At 45.2% G+C, this 17,715-nt stretch overlaps 1 protein-coding gene across 1 annotated transcript in view; it reads left to right on the forward strand.

Annotated features, from left to right (window-relative positions):
• Window positions 1-17,715, forward strand: part of LOC134220621 (homeobox protein SIX1) — a 116,836-nt gene that overhangs the window by 85,259 nt on the left and 13,862 nt on the right. The window lies entirely within an intron of this gene.

The raw sequence follows: 17,715 nt of genomic DNA on the forward strand, positions 1-17,715 counted from the left end.
ATCCCAGGCCAGGCAGTAAAAGCCAAAGCAGCAGCCGTTTGGGTTCAGATAGGAAACAACAAAACTCATTGGAAAGGGAGATAAATAAAATGTAAATAAAAATATCGAATTACCAGCCACCGCAATATGGATTTTCACTCGTTCCACACTGCGGCGGGGATGACGACGATGATGACTGTCGTCATCGTCTTCGTTGGCTTCCATACGTGCACACGGTACAGAGTCTCTCGATATGGTTCCGATGTTGTATACTCAAGAGTTTATTGCAAGTATTTGAATCTTCATATAAAGGTTTGTTCAAGAGATGTCACTTTTGATTTGATTCTATTTTGAATTTAATGTCAAGGATCCATTTATATTTTAGGGCTGGGTCGTTTTAGGAGCAATACACTGATGTACAAAATGTGACAATACATACGTATTTCGTGTTTTATAAAAGTGTAAAATATTGCTTAACTATTCAAGAAGGATCAAGATTGGCAGTCCTTAACATACTCCTTCCAAAACGACACGCAACGTACTTTTGGGCATATCTTTAGATCTTCCCCTAGTGCCATTTAGCACCACATCTTTTTTCGCCAATGTGCTTGCAATCTACTCAGATTGTCCCCGTTGGCGGATCTATCCTACTACGACGGGTCACATATCCTAAGCCTACACTCGCCGCAAGCTAACAACAGTTGCGACGTTGGTAGCTGGTGCTTGCGTTCCCGTTCATTCTCGACATCTACCTTCCGTGGCGGTGTACTCTGAGTTCTTACGCTCAAGGTCCGCTTTCCGCTTTGGTGACCTGCTGCTGCTCTGTGCGACACCCTCATTGTGTCGTGATCAGAGGTACTGGCGAGCTGAAACCAAAGCTGCTGCTGCCGATCGACGCTTTGACGAATAATCGCCATTTCGGGGTATACCCCGTTAGGCATAAGGACGCTAGGCATAAGTACGTTAGGCATAATGGACGTTAGGCATAAAATGACCCCAAGAACAGCCCATGACATAAAGAAGGCAGAATTATGCCAAACGTACATTATGCCTAACGTACATTATGCCTAAAGTCCGTTATACCTAACGTCCATTATGCCTAACGTACTTATGCCTAACGTCGCGGACCCGCCATTTCGCCCGCCCCGCCCCCGAGAGCTCCCACCGGATGCCACCGGGAGCTGTGCAGCTGAAGCGGTTGCTTCTGACCGAGGCGCCGATGGACAGAGGGCGGTGCCACCATCCGCTTAGTTATCCATCGGAACCGTGTTGCTGCCTGCTACTGATTTTACGACTACCATCGCTTTCTGCATTCGTTGATAAACTGATCCGAACAACATAGTGGGTGCTGTATTTATAGCTAGCAGATTCCCTAATTTCCTCTCCATTATTTGACAGATGCATGCACTATAAAGTATTAGGCGCTTCTGCTAATTAATATAGGTGAGAACAACATTTTTAATCGATTAATGCCAATATAAATGTGTGGATTTTTGGTAGTGTACACTGTTCTGCGTTCTGGCACATTCTTCCATTCGACGATTTTACCGGTGCTAGTGTCCATTCCGCATGTCTTCAAAATCGCACTTCTCTCTGCTTCGAGACAGACATGTGAACAGGATGTGCTTAGCCGTTTCTGTTACCTCTGGACATCGTGGACAGCGAGAGAAGCCACGTGTACGAACCTGTGCCGGTATCACATGTAAACAGGTAAAAACTAGAGCAAGTCAAGGGTTAGTCCTCCATGAGGTCTGCTAATATATGCCGATACATTTGGCACTAGGCGGCACATGTCCGTAGCAGAGTTCTTCTACTCCCTCTGCTATTTGGCTACCGATGCTACCTTGGTATTCCTTTGGGCATTACTGGTGCCCCTGAGGGCGTACCCAGTCCTCGTTTTCCTTCACCACCAATTGGATGGGCATCATGCTCACCTCAGGAGATAAGGTGCTGTATTCGCTAATGATTATCAGGTACATCATAGCTTGACTACAAGCTTCAACCTCAGCACGACAATGTACATCAAGTTCCACGGCAGTGTACCCTGGGCGGCGAAATGGTGAGTTGACGTCTGGGAAGGAGCGACCTACACAGCTCTGGTCCTCACAAGTTCCAATCTCACGCTTCCACAGGTCTTCCGATGACAATCTACCGCCAGCTAAGGGTTTTGTACTTAGCTGGTAGTGCAGCCTGGGCACTGTTGTCCTTCTGACATCAGCTAGAGTGGGGGGTGCGACCAAGGGGACCATCGTCCCTAACCCCTAATCCCAAGGCGTTAAGCGACTCGTGCCGAGGAGATGCATTGCCAGGGGGGTGAAATAATGAGCTAGGCTTTTAGCGGAGTCTGTGGGGTACCTGGGCACCCTCAACAGTAATTGCCCCTTACTGCGTTATGCTGGGCTCTGGCGTGGTGGACCTCTTTTCCCGAGCAACTCGTGGGACCAAAATGGAACACCAAGGCAATTCTTCAATTAGTGGTAGTAGTGTAGGCGACACCCCTTCGCAAGAGGTGAGTTGTTCAGGTCTCCGCCTAGGAGGTCAGAAGCAATAGTTGGCAGCTTGCGGCGCAGCGCCAGCGTGGGTCACTTACCCTTCTTCCCGGCTAGGCCGATAGTGGTTATGGACGGCCCATGGCTTGTGAGGGCGATGAACCGCAAACGCGATGGGCTTTCGGCCTTCGAGGTGGCGACGGAACAGCTGGACCTCAAGAGGAGCTTGCTGAAACTTCGAAAGTCGATGTTGGACGCCAAGCTGGAAACGGCGGTCGGGACGGCCAAGTGCGAACACGTGAAATCCGTGGAGTCGAGGTCTACCCAGACTGAGGCCTAAAGATTCGCGGACTCGGGCACGGTCGAATCGACCGAGGGCGTGCTAGTGAAGACGGTGGTGCCAAAGTCTACCCAGACTGAGGCTCAAGTATTCGCGGGCACGTCGGGGGTGACTGCTCCAGGCATTGAAAGCATGAGTGAAGCGGACGAGTATTGATCTAATTCAATCATAGCATCCTATGCCAGTGAGTGAACAGCCTTGCTCAGATGGATACCAAACAACGATTATGAGCGATCGTTGCTGCGTAAACAACGAGCAACAGAGTTCGCCAAGCCAAACTTGGTATGGTATTCAGGGAATCTACGATTGCATTTGTGTTACGCTTGCTCTACTAGAATAAAACCAAAATACATCAGATGTTCTGCTTTATTCACTCTGCTTTCAAGTTGCTGGGATGGAGGAGAGAAAGTATCAAAGCCTCCCATGCAGTGAGTCAGAGTTCTATTCTTATATCGGACTTAATTTTAATAATGTCTGAAAAGATTTTTCTAACAGAGTGTGATAACAACACTCACTGTTAGGTTACCAAGTGATTTGCCTCGCTCAGTTGTCTCCCATTGGTGAGCGATGAAGAACATTAAATCAACGAACGCCAAATTTCAACGATCTAGAAAGCATCAGCGACTAAGCCGCAGTAGAGCATCAATTTGGCATGAATTTAGCCGATTTTTACTCACGATCTGATTTTTTTCAATGCCTGGACTGCTCCAACGGAGTAGACACAAAAACGGGGAAGACAGTCTCCATGGGATGAGCTCCCTGGGGGCCGCTCCAAAACACGGAGGTTTACTACCCCGAACAAGGGTAGTGGGACTGGGAAGCTGAACCCTGGCCAGGTATCTCCAAAACCGGGTGAGGAAGGACATGGAAGGTCCGTCTAACCAGGAAAGACGGTGGTAAGGGGTTACGGCAGGCCGAGAGCTCTCAGCCGCACCAGACCAGGGAAATAGAGGGGGATGACGCCTCCTGGACCTTGGTCAAGAACAAGAAGAAACCGAAGACGTCAAGGGCCGAAAAGAAGTCCCAGGTGAATGAGGGTAGCAAGAAGTCTAGGGTAGGCGCCAATCGCTCCAGGGGCGATGCCCTAGTCATCAAGATGGACGAGGCTAAGTACTCGGACGTCTTGAAGGCGATGAGGAGTGACGTCAAGCTCGGTGAACTCGGATGGGCGAGATGATCCTCGAGCTGAAGCGGGGCGTCTCGCAAAAGGGTGCTGCCTACAAGAAGTTGGCGGAGGAAGTCCTAGGCGAGACGGTCAAGGTGATGGCACTCACGACGGAGGTGAACCTAAGGGTTAAAGACCTGGACGAGATCATCGAAGTCGAAGAGCTCGTCATGGCACTGCGGCGACAGTGTGAAGTGGAGACGCCCACCGCAGCCGTTCGGCTACGGAAAGGTACTTAGGGACGCAGGTAGCGCTGGTTCGGCTATCTGCAGTGGACGCCTCCAAGGTAGTCAAGTAAGGGAGCGTCAAGATGGGATGGTCGTTGAGCCCTGTGGGCATATACGAGCAACCCGAAGTTTGCTTCAAGTGCCTGGAACCGGGGCACAAGCAATGGGACTGCAAAGGCCCTGACAGAAGCAATCTTTGCCGACGCTGCAGATTGGAGGGACATAAGGCACAATGCTGCACGAACCCTCCCAATTGTTTGATTTGTTCCAGCAAAGCTGTGAACAGTAAGCACCCCATGGGGGGTTCGAAGTGCCCGGCGCTTAAGCGTGCTACAAAATCACAGTGCAGGTAACGCAGCTGGCTTGCTCGGCCTCGCCCGAGTGTTTGGTGTGCGCAGATTTAGAGGAAACGGCGGAACACGTGTTGTTCGTGTGCTCACGTTTTCGCGCAATGCGTGACCACATGCTTGCCACATGTGGTCTGGACACTACCCCGGACAATCTAGTTCAGAGGATGTGTAAAGATGAAGTTGGCTGGAACGCCGTTTTATCGGTTATCGTCCAAATCGTCTCGGAGCTACACAGAAGGTGGCGTGTGGACTCAAGGATGGCTAGTTCAGGCGCAAATAAGAGGTGGTCCAAAGGGTTCGGAGTCGGCTTCATGGGTCATACCGGTGGTCATGCCCTGTGGTAGAACTCGATCCTTTTATCGAACAAGTGGCCGCGCGAAGATCAACATGGTATCGTCGCTTTCGCGGCGTCGGTCAACCGGGCGGGTTCCGAGCCCGAGGACGGAAAGGGGTCCTCGTCAAGGCTGGGGAAGGCGTAGGCACCGCGTCGGCAAGTCCCTCTGTGTGTTGGCGAATAGACCCTATCGCAGAGAGGTCAATTTGGGGTGCACGCGGCATCATCATTCTTCATACCAGTCGTGCAGAGGGAAGCAGGCGCGAAGTCGACCCTTCCCAACTTCCGAGGACATAGGGCGTGGTAAGGCCACCTGGAAAGCCGGCAATGTGCTGGCACGATACCATGGTGTTCTTCTAAAAACACGAGTCACGATGTTCGATGCTGCAAGGACACGCAGCTAACCTCGAGGGTGCGTTGTGCACTGGCCCCTCTTTGAAACATTTTTTTCTGGTTGTACCGAAGGAACGATGAGCTTAACGGCAATGGAAACGGTTTAGCGGGTCGGGGATGTAGTCCTGCCTTCCACGTTTGCTGTTGGAGGTGGTTGATCCCTAACCCCGCACTTCCTGGACAACCGAACTGGACTATTACCCAAACTGCCAAGGTTTCCGGAAAGCATACCAAATAAGGGGCATTAAGGTAAAACGAGGTCTTTCAGCTTCGTGCAGGGAACTTAACCACATTTGCACGATTCCCAAGAAAGTTCTACGATTTGTGTCCAAATTTCAGCGCAATCCGCCGATACCGAACCGAGATATTGAATTTATTCGCGTTATGGACATTGTTTGGTAGTCGACCCTTACCTTCCTTCGATCAGTGGAGTAAATTTGGCTGCCGACTCCAACACTGATGGGACCGGCTGGTTGCTGACGGGCGGGTAGAGCACGTACGGAATCTTCAATTTTTATCCCTCCTAAGTTACTTGATTCCTTCCTGGGATTGGGACTTGGGGAGGCCTTGATTCCTGGAGATTTCTTTTCCACACACAACACAACACGCTGTTTTACAGAGGCACAATTTCCACGAGAAACTACATTTATTTTCTACGATACATCAAACTTTAACTACATTTATTCGACACTACATTTACAACTAGTCTACAATAACACGAAATAACGGAGGGTGGATCGGTGTTGTACCGTCGGCGATTCGGTTGGAACTACCAGCTGCTCTTCAGTCATCGGTTGACCTGCGGTCAGCTCAGCGCAGACGTGTAGAGTTTCTCTACTGGACTACCTGGGCTCAGCGATGCGATGGCTTCGGCTAATCTATCTCACGCTCCAATTTCTCTCGGTCACACTGCTTGGCATCGTCGCGGTATACAGTGGATAGAAAACCAGACAGTATCCAGCCATATACGCTGGACTCGACGACGACTGTGATTGACAAATTTGTTTTGGTCTCTTCCTTCTCCGTACGGTCCGATTGTAGTCGCCGCAGCAAATCCTGGATTTAACCCTTTTGGGTGCATGACGGTTCAGTATCGTACAGACATTTTTTCCCATTGTGCAATGGGTTGGTTCATGATGCGGAAATGGTGCTTCAATTGTCGTTTTCAGTTTAATTGAACATCGCTCGGAAGGGGCTAATGCTACTTTTGTTTGGACCATTATCATCTGATAGGCGTCTTCCCATGGGTACGAGTTTGCGCTCTGGTACAGTCTGTTGAAGTAGGCTTTCGTGCTCTCTTTGATGCGCTTGTTTAGAGATAACCGGCCGAATTTGGACTGAAGAATTCGGGAGCCGGAAAACGTATGTCCTGCGCGCGTGCTCCCAAGTTCGCCACCATGTCGTCATCGTTCTCTGCCACATCTCCATTGAGGTGATTTTCGTAGTGCTTCCGCCATCTTTGGATCACTTCACGCTCGTTCGTGAGAAGGTTCCCGAAATCTAACCTGGTAACAGATTCAAGTGATAGCTGGACATCGCTCAGGATGGATATCTTTCAAGTTGGCCCTTTGTACCATCGGGGGTGTACAGGACCTATAAGTAATTAATGTAAGTAACATACTTTACTTATGGGTCCTGTACACCTCTGGTGGTGCAAAGGGCCGACTTGAAAGATTTTCATCCTGAGCGATGTCCAGCTATCGCTTTAACCTGTTGCCTGGTTGGCAGGTTAGATTTCGGTCGAATCTTTTATTTCTTTATTGAGGTTTCGCCGCCATGAGCCTCTGGGTCTGCCTCTGCTGCTATATCCCGCTGGGTTCCAGTCCAGTGCTTGTTTACAGATTTAGTTTCCGCCCCTACGTAGAGTGTGGCCGACCCAGCCCCACTTCCGATCCCGAATCTAGGTTCCTATCGGCTCGTTGTTTGATATCCAATACCGCAGGCATCTGTTGATAAACACCTGCAGTCGTTGAGTGTTCTCCACTGATACACACCATGTTTCGCTAGCGTGTAACAGTACAGATTTTACGTTAGAGTTGAAAATTCGTATTTTGGTGCGTTCACTTATCTGCCTGTTTTTCCAGATATTTCTTAAACTCGCAAAGGCAGCCCTTGCTTTCATGATCCATGCGCTATTGGGAGCTTTCAACATTCTTCACTGATTGCCCTGCTACTATGAAACTGGAAGGGGTCACCGTGTTTACATTCAACGATTTGGTCTTGTTGACGTTGATGACTGCCGAAAAGGAACGCTCGGTAAGGTCGTTGAGCTCACTCTGCATATCAGAGCGCCGTTGAGCGAGGAGTGCAACGTCATCAGCCAATTCGAAGTCGTTTAAGTGCTCCATGGTTATAGGCTGCCATAGCAGCCCGCGGTTTGGTTCACGGTCAATCGTACCTACCAGAATCTCGTCGATTACGATGAGGAACAGTGACGGTGATAGAATATATCCTTGCCTCACACTAGCTACGACCTGGATAGGGTCGGACAAGACCCCATTGTGCAGGACTCTACACGAGAGGGCCTCGTACTGTGCCTCGATGAGGCCGGTGATTTTCTCATTAACCCCCTTGCGTCTCAGGGCGCCCCACATATTCTCGTGATTGAGACGGTCGAAAGCTTTTTCGTAGTCAATGAATGCCAAGTAAAGGGACTCTTGCAATTCGTTGACCTGCTCCAGAATGATGCGGAGCAAGACAATATGGTCCACACAGGATTTTCCAGCCTGCTGCCGCCGAAGAGTCGCATCGATCTTCTCCTGAAACCGGGCTAGGATAACTTTGCATAGAACTTTGAGAACGGTACACAGCAACATAATGCCTCGCCAGTTATCGCACACAGTCAGGTCACCCTTTTTGGGCACCTTTACTAAGATATCTTGCATCCAGTCGATTGGGAAAGTTGCGGTGTTCCAGATATTACGAAATAAACGATGCAGTAGTTGAGCGGATGTCATGAAGTCAGCTTTGAGCATTTCGACTGATATGCGATCGACCCCTGGAGCTTTATTCGATTTCATGCTTTGGATTTCTGTTTGAATCTCTAGCAGTGATGGAGCTTCGGTATTGACGCGTGTTATACGTCGGATCCTAGGCAGTTCATCCCGAGGTGGAGGTGGACTGGCTGGCCCTTGAAAAAGTTGTTCGAAGTGCTCGAACCAGCGTTTCAGCTGGTCAGATGAGTCGGTCAATAACTGACCATTCGCGTCTTTTACAGGCATCGTTGCATTCATCTTTCGCCCCACTTAAGCATCGTGAGATATCGTAGAGAAGACGAATGTCCCCGGTTGCTGCGGCTCTCTTTCCTTCGTCGGCCAGAGAGTCCACCCACGGTCGCTTGTCCCGTCGACATAAGCGTTTCACTTCCTTCTCCAGAGCCGAGTATCGTTGACAGCTTTAGCTTCTCTGGTTTTTGATCACTCTATCGCGGATTTGGCTTCTCTTCGCTCCTCTATTTTCCTCCAGGTCTCATCGGTGATCCATTGTTTTTTTCTGGGTGCGCAGTTCGCCCAGTTTATTCTCGCTGGTGGCGATGAAGTCATTCTTGATGGCGGTCCATTGGTCCTCCACGCTGCCACCTTCCGGAATATCTGCAGCACGCGTCTCCAGTTCTTCAACGAAGAACCGTTTCACCGTGGCATCTTCCAGTCGGCGTGTGTTGAACCATCGTCCAACTCTCTCCTCCTGCCGACGAATCCGCGCAATGCGCAGGCGTATTTCGCCGATGAGGAGGTGACGATCAAACGCGATATCGACACTACGTTTATTCCGTACATCAAGTAGGCTCCGTTTCGGGTCGGGTTAAATAAGTCCCATCCAACACCAGGACTAGGCTAGTGCGCTTTGAGCGCGCACGGACGCTTTGAGTGGGCCTGCTTGCGGACTAGAGTTTCCATCCCGGGACATGCCGGGACGAAAAATACCGGGATTTAGGAAAATTCGGGATTTCCCGATTCCCGGGATATTATTTTTGAAATCCCGAAAATCCCGGGTACCCGGGACAAAAATATTTTTTTACTTCAGTCTTACTAATAGTGTGTATGCTCACAATTTTAATTTGCATTGAACGCCCAACGCCAAGGGGAGCTCCCTCACAAAGAAAACACAAGACTAGAGATTTCTTCACCCTATGGCGGTCTATTGACTGATACTTCTGCCAGCAACTGCAGCTCTTTTATATTTAAACAACAAGTATCTACAATATATCGCTAGCTAACAATATTCCTTGATATTAAAAAAAACAGATACATCTAACTGGTGTATAGTTTCTACTTATCTTCCGTCTACAACGACGAGTCGCACATTATCCGATACATATTTCAGCGTTTCTCTACACAGCCTGAAATATTTTGTAAATTTACATTAACATAAAACATATTTGCAGCATAAAAAAGGACGCAAAAATAAAAGTTTTAATTTCAAATCTCAATTGATTTAATTCATTGGTTGATGTGAAAATAGTTTTAATAAATCAAATAAAGTTTATATTTGCTTTTCTATTTTATTTAATTTTGCGATTCTATTTTACGCGTAATCTAATTATCATTTGTGCACGCCTCGTTAACCTTCTCGGCCCTCCTAACACCGATCTAGTCGTCCTGAGCTCTTCATCCCCTATGTTTATGTTTTGGTCCGAGTTCCTTCAGGACTTCTGCTGACCAGCTTCTGAAAGTTTTGGATTAAAGCTTTTCTTAGACTTTTGCTGACCTGCCCCGATAAATTCGATATGACGCTACCCATGATTAACGCAGTCAATTCATGATCCGACACCACGCGACTTATATACAACCGATTCATGGATCCCGTACAACGATCCCGTCAAAGATCAGTTACCTAATTAGTTGGTCTTTGATCAAGTCTTTGGGACTAGTTTATCAACACTAAGTTGTAGATCTGGAACCATTCCTGGGCCTATAACCTGTTGATGGATAGAGGGAGCTGTAACTGCCTTTATATCAAGTATCAGCAGTATCAGTCAGTAACCTGCTCCATTGCAGGTTAGGGAACTCTACTATTGTGTTTTCGTTGTGACTCGTGAGCTTATGGTCCCAGTACGATTCCACTACGCATCTTCCGTCTACAGCGAGGTGTCTGACACTACCTAGTATTGCCACAGAAAATACGCTGCTTGAATGAAAACTTAGAAATGGTCTAAATCTATCTTCAATATAATAAAAATGAAATGGTCTGTTTTCGTATTCGCATAACTCAAAAACGGCTGGATGGATTTTATTTATTCCTTCAGCAGTTACAGTCGTTATAGTTTCCGAAGGGTTTATATGATATTTCCTCAGTTGAAAATCATTAGTATAGTTGAGTAAATCTCCAAAAACTAAAAAAAAATCGTCTGGGAATTTCGCATGGACCGTTTGCAGCGCGCATTTTCGCCTACTTCGGACAACGTCTGCCGGGTCGACTAGTCCAATATATTAGGTTCTGCAGCGTCTGTATCTAACCTCAAACTGATGACTGTTTAGTAGTACTTCGCGTTGGACTCGGGGGCAGCCAACCAATCACGAACTCGAACCTTGTCGGAGTTAGTGGAAAGTACTACTGAACTGTCAAAAAAGTTCATTCGACGAGGACCGAATTCATTCGTGACGTCATGCTGCAGAACCTAATAAAACAAACAATCAAGCCTACTTCGACGGACAGCAAACGCGTCTTTTCGAACTCGGCAAACATTTGTTCCACAAACCCTACTTTCTGATACAAACGCAAATACTATTTGCTTTTTGAAGTCAAACCAAGGATCGATTTAAATTGAAATTGAATTTAATTTTAATTTGAATTCTGTATCATCTGGCCTTTCTAAAATATGATCTTTACCCCTAAACTTCGAAAATATTTTTTCAAAACAAAAAAAAAATAATGTTTTTAAAAACATCAAAAATTCCCGGGATCCCGGGATTTCCCGGGATATACAAGAATTTTCATCCCGAATCCAGGGACAGCAAAACTGACCGGGAAATGGAAACTATATTGCGGACACATGCAGCTTTTTTTTTATTGAAGTTCAACAGAGCCCAGTGTCAAACCCCACCACATCCTAGGCAGACCCCACAGGATGCACCCTTTCACTCTAGCTGATGCCAGAAGGACAACAGTGCCCAGGCTAGTTTGAAATTCCCCAAGGAATATTCGTAAGAGTTACGTGGAGGATTTTCGCATAAATTTCTGTAAATTTTTTCGTAGTTATAATTTAGAAATTTACCAAGGAGTTTTCGCCGGATTTTTCAATGGTATTTCCGTATAAGTTCGCAAAAGATTCCTCTCAGAAGTTTTGGTATAAACTTTTCGAAAAGCACGTTTGTCATAGACGAGTTTCTTTTGGGTTATGTAAGACTGAACAAAGTCGTATTAGAGTTGCTGCAACCAGTGCTGTGGTTTTCATTTTCATTGGGAAAAGGCACGCAGAAGGTCTTGGACGACATAGCAATTAAAGGAATTTCACCAATTTTTCGTAGATTTTTATTTCATGAAAGAGCATGAAAGAACAGTAAACAAGGTGCCTCTCATTCAATATTGTGTAAAGATTCTGAGACAGTTTTTTGATGAAATTCTTGGAGTAATTGACGAAAGAACTTTTAGACGGCAAGAAATTCCAAGAGGAGCTCCGAAAGAATATAAGTTTATTTATTTCGATATACTCATGCTCATATGTCAGATAATTGTCTTGTATAACGAAACCAGAACTTGAGCTCGTGAACCTTGAGAATTACGTTTCGCACCAACTGAAGACTTCAGACTCATACAACTTTGATCGTGAATCGAACTTTCGTTCACCGCATTGCCAGGGACCTTGCTTACATGACTAATTACTGCTTTAACGCCAATAAAAGCTCAAAACACTCAAAACAATTATTGACTGAACGACAATGAATTCAATTTATCACATAGAAAACAATTCTCTTTCACTTTTATACCCATTCCTTAACTGAGTGGAACAAATTGCCCACGAAGCGCCATTAAACACAGGTGCCGTTAAATTCAACGAGAATATCAAAAGAAATAAAACGCTACACTAACAGAAACCGTGAAAGAATTATTGTCCTATGCGAACGCGACTACCCAAATCATAGGATGGGAACTCGAGTCTCTCAAATGGCTGGTCCCCGATGCCATAACGACGACGGCAGACAATTTTATAGTGCGGACAATCTGACAAACTGGCGCGCACGGATTCACTCTCTCACCAGGGGGAAGCGTGCGGAGCGGAGATGCGCGCGCGGTGGCTTCGCTAATTTATGACCGACTCCCAAAAGTGTTAGGTGATACCCACTTGGCTCCTCAGCCTCACCTCAACGCACATCGCATCGGCCTGGAGGAGGTTTGTTTTACAACAGGGTTCTCCCACAGTGCTTTTTCTTATCGCTCACCTGGACGTTCGCTTGCGTGTTCCCCATCCGAAAATCGTGGCTTCCGCGATAATCAAATTAGCTCTTCTCGGTTTATGTATCCCTCAGTTTGACATCGGTTCTTGGGTATGTTTAAGTGGTGAAGACGATTCCGTGCGATGTTCATAACATTTTCGTGCGTAAACGTGTTTTGAACGACGAACGAAGAGGGTGGTCGGCCGAGCGAGATACATATCGGGCTGTAATCTTAATCGAATTAAGGGAAAATTGATTGAGGTGAGGAGATAGCGTGCAGGCCTTGTCGAACCAAAACGATATGTTCCATGTTTTACGATTTGACCACTTGATGGTTCTGGAATTGAAATTTATTGGAAATGAATTGTGTTGATTTAGGAAAGGTGGTGGTCCACCATCAGTAGGTACAAGTTATCAAATTATTTGTTTTAACACAGCGAATACAACACCATGGATGGCTATGAATGGTATAAGTAATGTAATGTAAGCTAACGCTTCGTTCTCGCTCAATTACCATTGGATTGAGGACCATGATTTATTCGAATCATCAGCACCGCAATTGGAGCTATTTTTAAAGAATTTATTATAAATTGTATCTCTCCGATTGTTGTAACTTGCGAAAAATGTCTCTCATATGTGTTACATATCGTTTCGCATGCTCGGAAATTTTTTAAATATTTATCTCTGGCTTAAATTTCTGATTATAGGTAATTGATTTTCAGCTTGAACGGGAACGGCGAACGGCGTTAACACTATTGTTCCATCCATGCCGTTCATCTGATCAGCAGCAATCTATTTCTATCTGAACTAGTCTGCTATAAGTTAAATATATTGTATAAAAACATGATCGCCGTTGCAAATTGCGAAATGATTATTTCGTCCATTTGAAATAAGTTTGAAATTTCTGTATTGCAGTTAGGTAGGGGGAAAGACGGCTTTGGCAGGTTTTGTTCTATTATTGTCAGGGGCTTTTTTATGACTGATTTTGCTCAAATTTGGCCTTTGCATATCAAAGAATATTGTGGCCAAATTTCATAAAATTTGGTCGACAAAAACCCCCTGCCAATAATAGAACAAAACCTGCCGTCTGTTCCCCTGCATGGAACAGCACACTTCCGAATTAATCAACTGAACTCGCGTTTAATGATGTGAAAAAAGCAAATGTATGAAGAGGAAACATTAATCAAATCATACGCCATCATCACTATCATCGCCACGATCATAAGTTTATCAAACTTATACTGGAACAATGGCGGAGATTACAAGTGAAGGTTATCGGTTCGTCGGTTTTCGCTCTTATATATAGATGTGATTACAAGTAGATTAACTCTCGCTTTATCACCTCAGTACGACGAGCAAAGGTGATGCGCTAACAAACATATTTATATGTAGTCACTGTCATTAAATAAAATGGGATGTCGATGAAGATAATTCACCAAGAGAACGCTCTTATTCCAGTAAAAGCTTGATAGCTCAATTTAACCCCGCAGTTCTCGGTCCTGTCACAAGCCATAACGAATTACATAACCATCATAGCGATAACATCATCAGCGCCGGATCACACCAGTCTGTTGTTGTTAAACATAGCGCCTTCACCACCCAAAGCTAAGGGCTATTATTAAGTTAAGGAAATTGTTATTTCGTTGACTTCATTGAATCATCGTCCTTTTTTTGTCCTCGTCCACAGCGGATCGTGGATATTAGTGAATTTGTGCATTTTGTCATATTCGTAGTAATTAAGCACACAGGTTCCTCCCACCACCATACCGCCCATGGCCTAAGAGGGAGTAGTGTGCATGCGGTACAGAGATGCCAGATGTAAAGACTAATAATGTGTAATAGAATCAACATCTATTTAGCCTTTTTCGTACACTGTCAACAAGTGTAAGTGAAGCAGCGTGAAGGCTACTGGAACACTTAAAAACTAATTGTTTTATAGAAGACCCAAAACCACGTATTTCAATTCAACTAATTCGGAATTTTAATTCAAGTTTGATGGCACAGTATGCTATCAAAATTAAATAAAACCATTGGTAAATTCAAAAAGTTGCGTTGCAAATTCTTCAATTGTTGAGCTATCTGTAAAGAATTTTATGGAATCCTCATGATGGCTTACATATGTTATAATGAATGTCATAGTTATCCATCATCCAGTGTTCATTCATATTCAATACTCATCACTGCGGCCCATTTAGATAATATTAGCACATAACATATATTGCGAGAAGATTGAAAAAATCGAACCGGGGTCCGACGGTCGACTGTCGGAAAGTTGTTCCGCAAACGTCAAATCACTTGATGCACGGTAAAAAATGTTGGTTTATTTTTTCGGTGTGAATGTTGATTATTAAAATCAACGAGAATATGTAACTGAGGCAGGATATGGCTATCCCAAGCAGCACACGCAACATCTTCCTAAAAGCACCTTGTTTCTATTCAGTTTCATTAAAGGCATTGGAAAAAACATCAAATCACGAAAAAGTTGCATCAAGATGTCAAAAACGTTCGAATTAAAATTGCAATGCAGTACGTGTTTGACATTTGGAAACAAATAAACAAAGAATATTGCACTTCATGTTGCAAACACGAAACAAAATCATTAAGTTGCATATTTTTTACCATGTAACTTCAATGCGTCTTTCAAAATTGAATTGTTTGTTTAATTTAAGTTGCAGATAAGTTGAATGTGTCTTCATGTTTAATTTAGCATCGTTCAACGTTTTGACAACTCACATTTTTTTTCCTGTGATGGTGAAATCAAGTAACAAGAAACCCGAGTACAAAACTTCATAATCGTATGGTTTTTATGGTTAGTAAACATGCAGTCCCTTCGAAGTGTTGAAGGACTATCAATCACAAGATCCATAAATCGAACCCAGTTTTATATTTTTATTTTGTTTTTTTTTTCGCTGTAGTATTTTGCAACATTATTGCAATTTTACTGCAATCGAAGGATGTTTCCGTAGGCTCCACCTCTTGCGCTTTTTAGATTGCAAGAGAGTTATATTTGATGGCACATACGCAAAGATTTTTTTTCCGAATAGTTGCAACACAGTGAAATGCTCAGTAGTGAAATAATTTGTGCTGCTTGGGACGCGGTCTACTTTCGCACTGTCGATGGATTCGGATGTGTAAGATACTCTTTAATCATGGTGAGAAGCAAGGTTGCTCCACTCAAATATTTGTCCATCCCTCGATTGGATTTGGAGGCAGCAGTGCTGGGCGCTAAATTAACTCAATACTGCTTATCATTCTTTTCAACCTCGCAAGGTGTACTTGTGGACGGACTCATTCACTGTCTTTCGTGGATTCGTTCGGACCACAGACGATATAAGCAATTCATCGCGCATCGCATTGGGGAAATTCTGTCGTTAACCCAATCAGAAAACTGGGATGGGTACCAATTCAATAAATGAATGTTTATTTATTTGGTTTGATTTTACATCTAATGTACATTGTAAGTGTTTGGCCACACGGCCCTTCATCTTTGTTGTTAGTTTTTTTTAAAAATTATTTTGAAAAGGAAGTAATTTCAAAATATTTCTAGTATGACATAGAAGCCTATTGCAGGCATTAGTTCATTTTGAAAAATTTGATAACCTAACTACTTCTTCTTCTTCTTCTTCTTCTTCTTCTTCTTGGCATTACATTCCCACACTGGGACAGAGCCGCCTCGCAGCTTAGTGTTCATTAAGCACTTCCACAGTTATTAACTGCGAGGTTTCTAAGCCAGGTACCATTTTTGCATTCGTATATCATGAGGCTAGCACGATGATACTTTTATGCCCAGGGAAGTCGAGACAATTTTCAATCCGAAAATTGTCTAGACCGGCACCGGGAATCGAACCCAGCCACCCTCAGCATGTACACTAATATTTACAATAAAAATTTGATAACCTAGATTGGAACTAGCGCTCTAATTGGAGCCTGATCCGAATGCAAGCAACGGACCCAAAACTTTTCTTTACACTCGCCAAAGCGTTCATGTAAGGTTTTTATTCCGGTGGACCTCGGATGTTCTTGTCCTGGGAGGGGTGTTGAGGATCATCCTCAGGAATTTGTTTTGGACCCGTTGAAGTTTGAGGTGGGTTTTAGCGCAGCTCTCCCAGACCGGCATGCCATATTCGATCGCAGGGAGGATGATTTGCTTGTAGACAGCAAGCTTATTTTTCAGGGACAATGACGACCGGCGGTTGATCAAAGGGTACAGTAGTTTCAACAAGACGTTACACTTTGTCACCGTTTTGTCAACATGTTGCCTGAAAATAAGCTTGCTGTCGAGGGTCAAGCCAAGGTAGTCGGCCTCATTGGCCCATTCCACAGTCGTGCCATTGAGGATGATTTTACAGTCCTCAGGCGGAACAAGTTTAGGGGATTTGGAGGGGGGGAAAATGATGACCTGGATCTTCGCCGCGTTGATACAGATCTTCCAGCTGGTAAGGTACTCTGTCAGGGCATCCAGGCCTCGTTGGAGTTTTGCCATTAGCGCTCTAATCACTCTACCGTTGTAGACGATGGATGTGTCACCTGCGAAAAGAGACAGAATGTCGCCTTCTGGAGGTTCTGGCATGTCGGAGGTGAACAGATTGAAAAGCAGGGGCCCGAGGATACTGCCCTGGTGGACGCCTGTGACGATGTTGTGCGCATTGGAACTCGCTCCGCTGATTGAGACCCGGAATGTCCTTGCCGACAGGTAATTGTTGATGATTTTCACCAGGTAGCTGGGAAGATTGTAGCGTTGTAGTTTGTACACCAGGCCATCATGCCATACATTGTCAAATGTCTTCTCGACATCGAGTAAGGCCATGGCGGATGTTTTCGAGACAAACTTGTTCCGTCTGAGGACGTTGGTAACTCGGGTCAGTTGGTGTACAGTTGACCGACCGCGTCGGAAACCAAACTGTTCCACGAGCAAGATTTTCGGCAGATTTTCAGCGACCTTCTCTGCAGGAGTTATCAAGCGATCCTTAGAGTCATTATTGTCTAGTGGGATCAAAGGTGGAATGGGCCGAGGCTTGGATTTTAGAATTTTGGTCATTTTCCAGAACGGCTTAGCATAATCTTA

This window comes from Armigeres subalbatus, chromosome 3, assembly GCF_024139115.2.
Source record: "Armigeres subalbatus isolate Guangzhou_Male chromosome 3, GZ_Asu_2, whole genome shotgun sequence".
Lineage (NCBI taxonomy): Eukaryota > Metazoa > Arthropoda > Insecta > Diptera > Culicidae > Armigeres > Armigeres subalbatus.